The sequence below is a fragment of the Strix aluco genome, chromosome 2 (genome assembly GCF_031877795.1).
Source record: "Strix aluco isolate bStrAlu1 chromosome 2, bStrAlu1.hap1, whole genome shotgun sequence".
Lineage (NCBI taxonomy): Eukaryota > Metazoa > Chordata > Aves > Strigiformes > Strigidae > Strix > Strix aluco.
In genome coordinates this window covers 77,862,518-77,873,203 of record NC_133932.1, presented here as the reverse complement: position 1 = coordinate 77,873,203, position 10,686 = coordinate 77,862,518, and the positions used below count along the sequence as shown (strand labels likewise).

The following is a 10,686-nucleotide window of genomic DNA, read 5'->3' as shown; positions in this document are numbered from 1 at the left end:
TGGACTTCAGTCAAAAGATTTTTCCTTGATTTTTGTAGCCTTGTCTTTGTAACATTTGGCCAGTGGTAGTCATTATCAGGACAATGGCATCAAAATAAATGTCATCCTAGGGAAGCCCATGTGCCTACCTGACAAACCACAGCCTTTCTGAAGCTGCCATAGGAGGTTTCTTCTAACATACATGTGACATTTCTTTCAGCTGCGATTACTTTGAACTGTATCAGTGCCCCAGCAATCTCTCAGTAGTGTAAAAATATCTGAATGCTCCTTTAGTAAATATTTTGTGCTTCGTGCATGGTGAAATGAGAAAATTATGTTAAAAACAAAGAAGCATGTTTTGTTTTCATTTTGAGATGTTGCATCTAAGAGGGGAGGGAGGCGGTGTCTGTATTAATTCAGAAGAAAGGTGTCATTTATTTTGCCCAATGTAAGCTGTATAAAAATCAGTTCTTCAGTCTGCCAGGGTGTCTTGTGGGCCAGTGGCTCCAGGGGTGCTGAGGAGCTGGATGCTGAGGGGGGCTTCCCATGGAGCTGGCAGGTCAAGGACTTCCCAGCCAGGACCCATCCCATCACCCCAGGCAGGGAGTGGGGCAGCCCGGGGGCTGCCAGGATGAGGAAGGTGCAAGGTCAAGCTGGGAAGTCAATCTCCAGGTCAGGGTCCAGGTCTGGGTCCAGGCTCAGACTGGTGGGGCCTAGGGCCAAGCAGAGGCATGGCTGTGATGCAGCAGGGGCTGTAGCTTAGGCAGAGCCCAGCCTCAGTTTAAAAGTAGCTGCTGGGGTGGAGGTCAGTCCTGGATGAGACCTTCCTGCAACGATATCAGACAGCCTCTCAGAAACGTCACCAGAGGGAAGGTGGCAACCTCTCACATTTTTCCTGGGAAAATCAGCATGACCAGGTGTCAATATGCTAAATGCAAGAGGCATGGGGAACAAACAGGAGGAATTAGAGGTCTGTGTGCGGTTGCAGGGCTATGACCTCATTGGGATCATGGAGATGTGTTGGAATAGGTCACACAACTGGATGCAGTGGATGCGATGGATGGATGGAAGCTCTTTGGAAAGGAAAGGCCAGGATGGCAAGGAAGGGGAGATGCCCTTTATGTGAGGGAACAGCAGGAGTGCATGGAGCTCTGCCTTGGAATGGATGGTGAGCCAGATGGGAGGTTATGGGTCAGGATTAGTAGGCAGACCAACATGGATGATATTGTGGTGGGTCTGTTATAGATCAGGAAGAAGTAGATGAGGCTTTCTTTAGACAACTGGAATAAGCCCCATGTTTGCAAGATTTAGTTCTCACTGGGAACTTTATACACCCTGATATCTTCTGGGAGGGCAACAGAGGAGGGCATAAGCAACACAGGGTGTTTCTGGAGTGCGCTGATGACAACTTCTGAACACAAGTGATCATGGAGCTGATGAGAGAAGATGCTCTTCCGGATCTGATATTCACAAACAAGGAAGAATTGCTTGGGGATGTGAAGATTAGAGGTTGCCTTAGCTGCAGTGCTCATGAGATGGTGGAGTTCCTGAGGTTCCTTCTGTGGGTTTCCTCCAGGTTCTGGAGGACTGCAGGAAAGCAAATGTCATTCCTGTCTTCAGGAAGGGCAAGAAAGAGAATCCAGGGAACTGCAGGCTGGATGGCCTCACCTCAATCCCTGGGAAGGTGTTGGAGCAACTAATCCTGGAAAACATTTTCTAATGTATTAAGGACAGGAAGGTGATTGGGAGTAGATAGCATGGATTTATGAGGGGGAAATCATACATCATAAACCTCATAGCCTTCTGTAATGAGTTGACTGTCTCAGTGGACAAGGAGAGATTAGTGGATGTTGTTTATCCTGACTTTAGCAAGGCTTTCAAACCTGTCTTCTGTAACACCTTTGTAGACAAATGATGAAATACAGACTAGATAAATGAACAATAGGGTGGCCTGAAAACTGGCTTAAATACCAATCTCCAAGGGTTGTGATCAGCAGCATAGTGTCTACCTCAAGGCTGGCAGTGTGCCACCATCGATACTGGGGCCAATACTGTTTAACATCTTCATTAATAGACTGCATGGTGGGACAGAGTACAGCCTCAGCAGATTTGCATATGATAAAAAAGTTGGAAGATTGGTTGTTAGGCATGATGGTTGTGCTATCATTTAGAGGGACCTTGAAAGGCTGGAGAAATGGGCAAACAGGAATCTCACTAAGTTCAACAAAGGCAAATGCAAAGTTCTTTGAAGAAAAGGACCTTGTTCCTGACAGACAATATGTCCTTGCAGCAAAGCAAGCCAAAATCCCCCTGGGCTACATTAGGAAAAGGATTGCCAGCATGTCAAAGGAGGTAATCCTTCCCCTCTAGTCAACATCTGGAGTGCTGGGTCCATTTCTAGGCTCCTCAGTACAAGACATATATAGACATACTGGAATTAGTCCAGCAAAAGGCCCCAAAGATGATTGTGGGGTTGAAGCATATGACATGTGAGAATAAGCTGAGGGAACTGGGACTGTTCATCTTGGAGAGAAAGTTCAAGGGGGGATCTTATCAACATGTATAAATACTTGAAGAGAGGGTGCAAAGAAGAGGAACCCAGGGTCTTTTCTGTGGTCCCCAGTGACAAGACAAGAGACAATGAACACAAACTGAAATAGAATAAATTCCATTTAAATGTAAGAAAACACTAATTTCCTGTAAGGCTGGTCAAACACAGGAACAGGTTGCCCAGGTAGGTTGTGCGGTCTCCATCCTTGCAGACATTCAAAACCTAACTGAACATGCTGGAGGCTGTAGAGCTTCTACAAGTTGCCGTGTATTATAACTTCTTATTCCACCAGTGCCATCTACTGTATACGAATGAGAAACAAACACCTCAGGAAAAATGATAATTTGCAAAAGTATGGCTTTTTGCGTATTTACTAAATCATTGCATTCTGACTGGAGGAATTGCAAAGAACAGATGCTAACTGATACAGCAGCTCACACCCTACCGAGAGAATAATGTGGCAGTCCTTGCTCTACTTGCTAAAATATATTTAAATTTAAAATGGCCTTACATTGTTTCATTTCTCTGTGTTATAATGAACATTCATTTCACTGAATGATCCAATAGAAAAATTGGCTTTAGTTTTTACCCAAATTTCCTGAGGGCTTCAGAACAATAAACACTTTGGCTACACCTATTGGCATTTACTGCACAACAGGGATATGTTCCTCTTATTCTGCTACATTGAGGAGGAAGAATATTATCACCTACATATCTCATTGTTACTTCCATTACAATTGCTCTCTTGTGATGCAATTCAGAAATGAGGCATTTTTCATTAATGTAGTTTACCATGGAAACTCATGCGAGATAATCTACTGCTGCTGCGTCTATTGGTAGTAGAGAGGACTTTATTCTCAGATATCACTATATTTCCTGGCTCTATATTCTTCTGTCATGCTCTTGGCTGCAAATAAGGCTAAAGCAATAGCACTTATATATGTGCAAGTATGTGGGTGTCTATGTATGATATATATGTGTGGGTGTATGTGCAAGCTTGCACATGCTCATATGCACAAACACACAGGTGTATGTAGAAGAACGTCGTCAGGGGGCTGGTTATGCTACCTTGATCCTCCAGCACAGACCTGGTCTAGAATTAAATCACTTCACTGTCCCCTCTTTGTGGTGGGAGGAGCTCATAGGGACCTTGATGTCACCCGCTAGCTACCCTATGGAAGGCTCAGCAGAGCTCCCTCTCTCCAGCCTGGCATAAGAGTGCCAAAGAGTGCAGTAGGGGACATTTCTTAGGCAAACAGTACTTTTGCAGGAAAATTGCAGTTTGGGTTTGATTGAAAGTGTTTGTGAAATGGAGATTCTTTCTGAAAAATATAAATGCTTTGTTCTGATGTTTTCGAACTGCTATTTCAATTACATATTCCAAAACCATGTTTCACTACTGCATGGAACAAAATTTATTTTGACTAATAGTAGTAATAACCTTACAAATATGCTTGAATGTTACCTTAGGTGCTTTTTTCACTTCTTCTGACTCCAGTGGGGGAAATTAAAAAGTAATACTTGGAATTTAATTGAAATGTTTTTCTTTTCTTTTTCAGAACACACACTGATTTGCCAAGCATTATTCTTGGGCTTTTAAAGTATCTGCATAAGGCTTAATTATGAGTGAGTTTGACCTGGATCAGGCTTGGCTAATCTGGGCCTAACATAACCTCAACCTTAACTATGCTGTGATTTGCATGTAAGGTAAGTTAGATGATTTAATAGTATTGAATCTCATTTATTATGTTTCACTTTAGGCAAGACTTTATGCTAAAATGTTTTTCTCCATCTATACTGAGGAAAAGGTGAAATTTAAACCAATTCCTAACTAGGGAAGCTTGGGCTACCTGTTCACAGTGTACAGAAAATCAGTGGTGCAGCTGGGAACTTAAATATGGAGTTAGTGTCATTCTTTAATGGCAAATCCATCCTTCCTATATACAATTGATATCAGAAGATAGCTCAATTTAAAGTAAAATAGATATAAGAGAGCACCGATGTTATATTTCACCAGCTAATGGATAGCAGACAGCCTCTGAGTGAACTTTTATATCTGTCTTTGCTGGTTACAGATAAAGATGTCCAATGAGTAGATGGACAATTGAAAAGTGAAGTCTTTGGTACAGATTTGCACCCTTCATCCCTTCCACAGGAAACATACCCACTTCTGCAAGTTCCTGTGCCTACCCCTGTGGGGTCTCCCCTGTCTCCTTTCTGGTTCCTACATTCACAGTACTGTCAATTTTCTCAACATCTCCTTTAATGTTCCCTACAGTATTTTACTATCACTAATAAAAGAAGTCTTTATGAGAATTATGACAAAATGACAATTTATGATGATAAAGAAGGTCTTAGAAATATGAACCATCTGTGATCTGATGTAGGAAAGTGTTTGAAATGGTAGCTCAGAAAGGTGAATGATGCTTGTGTCTATCTCAATGGCTGGCTGATGTTGAAACCTGAAGGTGACACCTTCAAATGTAAACCTATTTGAACATTTAATGACTAACTTTTTACGTTCTGTTAGTCAGGAAACATGCTTCTTCTCTAACTCCTAAAATAAAGAGCTTATGGACAACTGAATATAACATTATTGATTTCAATGCTTTATTCAAACAAAATGCCATTGCCAGGACTTAGAGTATTCTCTCTCTTCACTTTCCACACAGAAATCATGATCCTTGCTCTGGATCAGAGGTTCAGGCTTCCTCATGATACAGATTCCTTACCAATAGGAGCTTGCCCAACTGGTTTGAAAGATACTCCTTTACTTGTCTCTCCACTTCTTGGTGTTGAAGAAGTGGATTTGTATTTAGTTTTAGTTTAGTTTTTAGTTTAGTTTTTAGTTTAGTATTTAGTTTTAGTTTAGATCCCTCACAAAAAAAGTTGGGATGTTTTTTCTTATTTTTTGGATTCTTCTTTTCCTAGGGAACCTGTAACTTGCTATGCTTTAATTTTAGTTTATTTTAGGTTTCCTGTGCTCTCACAATGGCTCTGTGGTGCTTATTTACAAATCTTGTGGGTGAGAATTCTTACTGTATAACCTGGAATACAGGAATATTTTTCTGCCCTCTCCCCTTCATTCCAGTAAGACTCAACCCCCCAGCAGTGGCTGAAGCCTATTCACAGTACATGTACAGTAAGGTATTTCCTTTATAGCTGTCCTGGTACCCTGCCATCTTTGGCCTCGTAAGAGAAGGCTAACACTGCAGTTAAAAGGGGAGTAGGGGAAGAGGAGAAATCTAAGTTCTCAGATCCAGTGTGTTAAAATATATTGCTTCATGTAGCTACAGGATGATGAAAAGAATTAATTTTTCACAAATCACTTTTTCTAATCTCCTTCTGTGGCCTACATCTTATTCACTCTTGTAATTTCTTTTAATAAAATTATAGTTTAAATGTATGGCTTTGCACTGTTTCACATTTTTTCCCTTTTTGACATACAACCCAGGGTACATTCTCTGGAAACAGAAGAAAATGGTTTCCTAATGCTGTTCCCAAGATCACTCCTGTTTGCAAGGCAATTTATTAGAGGCACTTACATTCTCTATTCTAATCTATCCCAGTTCTGGCTGGCAATGAATGCCCACATTGAATATAGTTATTGATCAAAAAGATTGTAAGCAAACCTAGACAACGAGTTTATTAATGTGTCTTGTCATAATGGAAATAATGAAATACATTTGACAAAGTAGATGGTGGTGAAGAGCCTCATGTCTGTGTGGCCTCTCTTCTACATAGGTGCCCTGACACAGGTTTATGGGTCAAAACTAAGGCTGTAACTTGGATCTAGCTGTTGTGGTTTTGGCAAGGTAGGCAGGGTCTTTGTTAATCCATACATTTTTCTCATATAGAAAGGCTGTAATTATTTCAGGCAGCAAAGGGTAAGCAAAACTTCAGGGTAAGAGATACGTGGAGGTCACCAGGGCAATCAACTGCCTCTTTTCCAGACCAGTAGACAAGTTGAAATACATACATTATGCATACCAATTTTTTTCAGAAAACAAATAAACATGACATGTTAAAGTATCATTCCATCCCCTTACAGATAAGAAGGATCATAGGAGATAGGTAAGGGAAAAATCAAACAGGTCATTTGGCTCTCTACCAACAAAACCTTCCTTCTAGTGTCAGTGCCCTGCTTTCGGCCAACCATTACACAAGTGTTTGCTTAGACACTGGTTCCTTCCAAAACACTGGTCACCTTTAAAATGGCCTATACCAAGGGTACTTTTAACTGTAAAAACCGTAAGTATATATAAACTGGTTGATGAAAGTTAGTGGTAGGATTTCCCAAGTTTTCTGTATGTAAATTTTCATGATATATATGGCATTAATGAGGTAAAAAAAGCAAAGAAGCAACTCACGCTGGCCACTTGTCTTTAATTATCAGACTTTGCAGGAGCACATGAGCTGGGGTCTTTTCTTAATTTTCATGCCTTGCATACATTTCCTTTAACTCCATTGGCCTTTCAGCAAGAAACAGCAGAAAGCTGGAAGCCACCAAGGAAATTTACTGTTTTCAAAGTCACAACCTCCAACTGACACTAGGGGTAATTCTGGTCAGATGCATGGGTGCACCCATAAGTTCTAACTTACCTGAGCAGCCTCACCTGAGACCCTCACCATCCCTCTTGCCATGGTCCAGGAGCCCCACTTTGACTCAGTCCTGGGCACCCTGCCCTGCCCTGAGTTATGCTGTGGGCGTGCCTGTGTCCAGCCTTGTCTCCTGCCATTCCTGACGTGACATCCCAGCTGGATCCCAGTACTGGCTCATTGCTTGCCCTGTCTGTCCGTGGACCCCGGTACTGGCCTCTGGCTCTGCCCTCCATGCTGTGACCCCGTGGGATCGTGCCTGCTGGGGAGGGCACGGCAATCCATGAGGTCTGCTCCGTTGTTGGCTCAGCCCTGACCTGTACTGCTGCTCCCTGACTGCCCTTCTCAGAAGAGTGTCTAGGACTAATCCTCTCCTCCTTATTTATGGGATAGTGTGTGGGCCCTTTGTCCAGGTCCGTTTTCCATCAGTGATATTGCCTGTAGGAACAAAGACCATTATCTCAGTGAGCACTCCTGGGAAGAAAGCCTACTGCTGGTCAATATGTAACAGCTTGTGAATGTATTCAGAGAATTGTGAGCAACCAAGTGAGGTGCTTGCCATACATTTCCTAAATACCTGGTGGATATTTTTGAGCTTTCTAAATTTGTGCCTAGGTCATCAACTGAACATGCAATGTCTTGACTGGTTACAGAGTCTTCTTCAAATCAGTACCTTGATTCTCACAGGAATAACTTTTCATGTTTTCAGAGAAAGGGGCTCATGATCTTCTCCATTTCAAGTCAGGCTATCAGGGTGTTTCTGTGAAGGTGACTGTTACTAGCTCTATGCCAGTATTACTTTGATGTAACTGAAGAATAACATGAATGAGTTTTCTAGACTGAATGAGTTTTCTAGACTGAACTGATTTCTTAGGAACTGTTTTTACTAAGCATCACTTTTATTGTACAGCTTTCATCAGAAGGATCAAACAGTAGACAAGCAGGTCAGAGATTAATTGCTGTTTGTGAACCGACTGTGCACTTTGCTAAAACCAGCTCAGCTCTCACCAAACCCAGGGGTTCTCTATGAAACAGCACAGCAGAACCCATAGGTTGAACAATGGTCCAGATTTTAGAGAGTCAGCATGACAGCAGTGGAGGAAGCAATGAGTGTAATTCTCCAAGGGTAATTTCCCTGACTGAAAACAGTCTTTTACTTCCACTACCAAGTTTCATTTTATGTAGCTTTGTATGTATGGGAGGCATTACCTTCCAAAGGAATAGTATTTTGTGTGTTATTATCACTTCAACCCCCTGAAGAGGTAGGCTGATTTTAAGAAAACAGCAGCTGCCTATAAAGTTTTACTTTCTTCTCTTGGATTTTCAATATTTTTTGGGTTCAATCACTTGTAGTGCAAGAAAGTGGCTTTTCTGCATTTTAAACAATTTAAGGGTTTTTTTGTGATAAGTGTAACAAGACAGCATAAAATGTAATAATGATAGCATCATGTAACAATAAGCATGCCTCTTAAGTTCCTGAGTTATAAAATCAGAGTAGCTTATTTCAAAGGAGGGAAAGGAGCCAGGGGAAGGAAGGAGAAGGCTATGATGTGTCCTCATTTTCCTGCTACCTGGTGTTCCCATTTCCCATGTAGGTAGTCTGAACTCAGGGATGTGATGTTGGGGCCCTTGTAGGAAGAGTGCCAGCTATCTCGCCTGTCTAATATGATCAAGTAATGTTTTTAAAAGGGAAGGTGGGGTTGATGGAAGTTAGCATTAGGTAAAAATGGATAGACTGAATTTGTCCTCAAGGTCACACCCTGCATGGCAGTGCAGAGACAGGATTTCATCTATTGTAGCTGCTCCAGTTTATAAAATGCACTCAGACCTGAATTCAAGCCCTTGCTCCAATTTATATTTAGAGTATTGCTGAGGATGCTTAGGTCCATTATCCTCTTCAGCACCTCTTGTAACTAATTTGGATTGCCATGTCTAATCCTATTTGTTTCTTGGTTTTAGCCTGGTCTTCTATTAGAGCTCTTCTGAAAAGCACCTGGGCATAGGCAGATTACCTCAAGTCTGCCTGTGTCATGGGCTTGTGAAATGTGGGTGTTACAGCATTTGGTATTTCAGTGTTCCGGTCCCCCTGTATATTTATTTCCTAAGCCTATAGTCCTTAGTGCACTAGTTTTCAATATAATAGGTGCTGCTTTATGACAAACCCGGATAATGACATATCTTGGAAAAATGCATATTACCCATAATGAATCTTCTCATCTTTCATGATCATTAATTACTTGCTAAATTCTCAAGGGTCTAACTAAGAAAATACTTAACTGACTGGTAATGCAGTGGCCAGCATAAAATTCATTACCACTTAAGCATAACACATTGATCTCCAGGGTATTCTGTGAATAGTGTATGTCTTCAACATGTTTTTCAAAGAGGCCACACAATGGCTTGGTGAGGCAATTAATTTACCATTTATTTTCATTCCAGAACAGAATGTTTTCTTCTCATGTTTTTGTAAGCAGGAGAGAATAATTTAATCTTGGATCTATTGTTAGAATTTAATGGTCAAAACAAAAGCTCTACAGCCCCAGACACCTGTCTGTTTCTTTTATTGTTTTATATGTTTTAACATCAATGCATCAATATATATAATGAATAGATGAATGAATAAATTAAGAAAACATACTGCCTGTTCTTCTGTGGCTCTTATTTATTGCAATGATTTATCTGATCTCCATAAAGTGCTGGTTACTGCTGCTGAAAATACTAATTCTTCACAGAATGAAGCATTCAGCTGCTATCATAGCTCTAGGCAGGATTTTTTTAAAATCTGAACGCTAGAAAGATATACATGATTTATTTTCTGTATGGGAACACATACCAGAGTCCAGTTTTAAGAATGCTCTTTACACCCTGTTATTTTAGCATACATTATATGGCACATTTTCTGTAGAAATTTTGGCTTCTGCACCAAAGCACTATTTTTGTTATTTGTTACTTATCTAATATACTGCTGATTAATTCATGTTTTTTCTATTCACATTACAGATTTTAATTGCCAGTAGTTAGCTGGTAAGGTATCTCAGCATGCTAAAGAAGTCCTAGGAGTGTAGTTCAATTACCAGGGCTATTGAGCATGTCAGAAATTACAAGGGGAGATGAGAGTTTTATGGTTCTGAATCTCAATGTGACAGGTAATAAGGTTATTTCCAGGACAGTATCACCTCTCATAACAAGCCAAGTGTACTAGTATTGTCTAATCACTGTAATGGAGAAACTTTCATTGTCTTTTCTGCGCTGCTCTGAGTGTGTAAGCTATTAATTTGTTGGTGTGAATATTCACATACCATCAAGTGTTTGCCTTTCTAAAGTATACACTGCACAGCTGCACCAGGGCATGGAATAACACCCATTTTTCACATTGTATGGTAAAAGTGAAAATGCATATAAAAATGTACAGAAGCTGTTACTTTGACTGTCATGAATGTGCCTGGAAACAGGGAAAACCTAAGAGAGAACTTATTCAGGATACGTTTGGGACCAAAGTGATATTTCATTAGAGACTTCTTCAAAGTTCTTCTTATCCATTAAGGAGACTTAAATTA

At 40.8% G+C, this 10,686-nt stretch overlaps 1 long non-coding RNA gene across 1 annotated transcript in view; it reads left to right on the top strand.

Moving 5' to 3' along the window:
* Positions 1–4,103: 4,103 nt before the first annotated feature.
* Positions 4,104–10,686, top strand: part of LOC141920240 (uncharacterized) — a 42,057-nt gene continuing 35,474 nt past the window's right edge. Inside the window, exon 1 of the long non-coding RNA XR_012622269.1 lies at positions 4,104–4,237. This is a non-coding gene — a long non-coding RNA (uncharacterized LOC141920240). The remainder of the gene's footprint in view (positions 4,238–10,686) is intronic.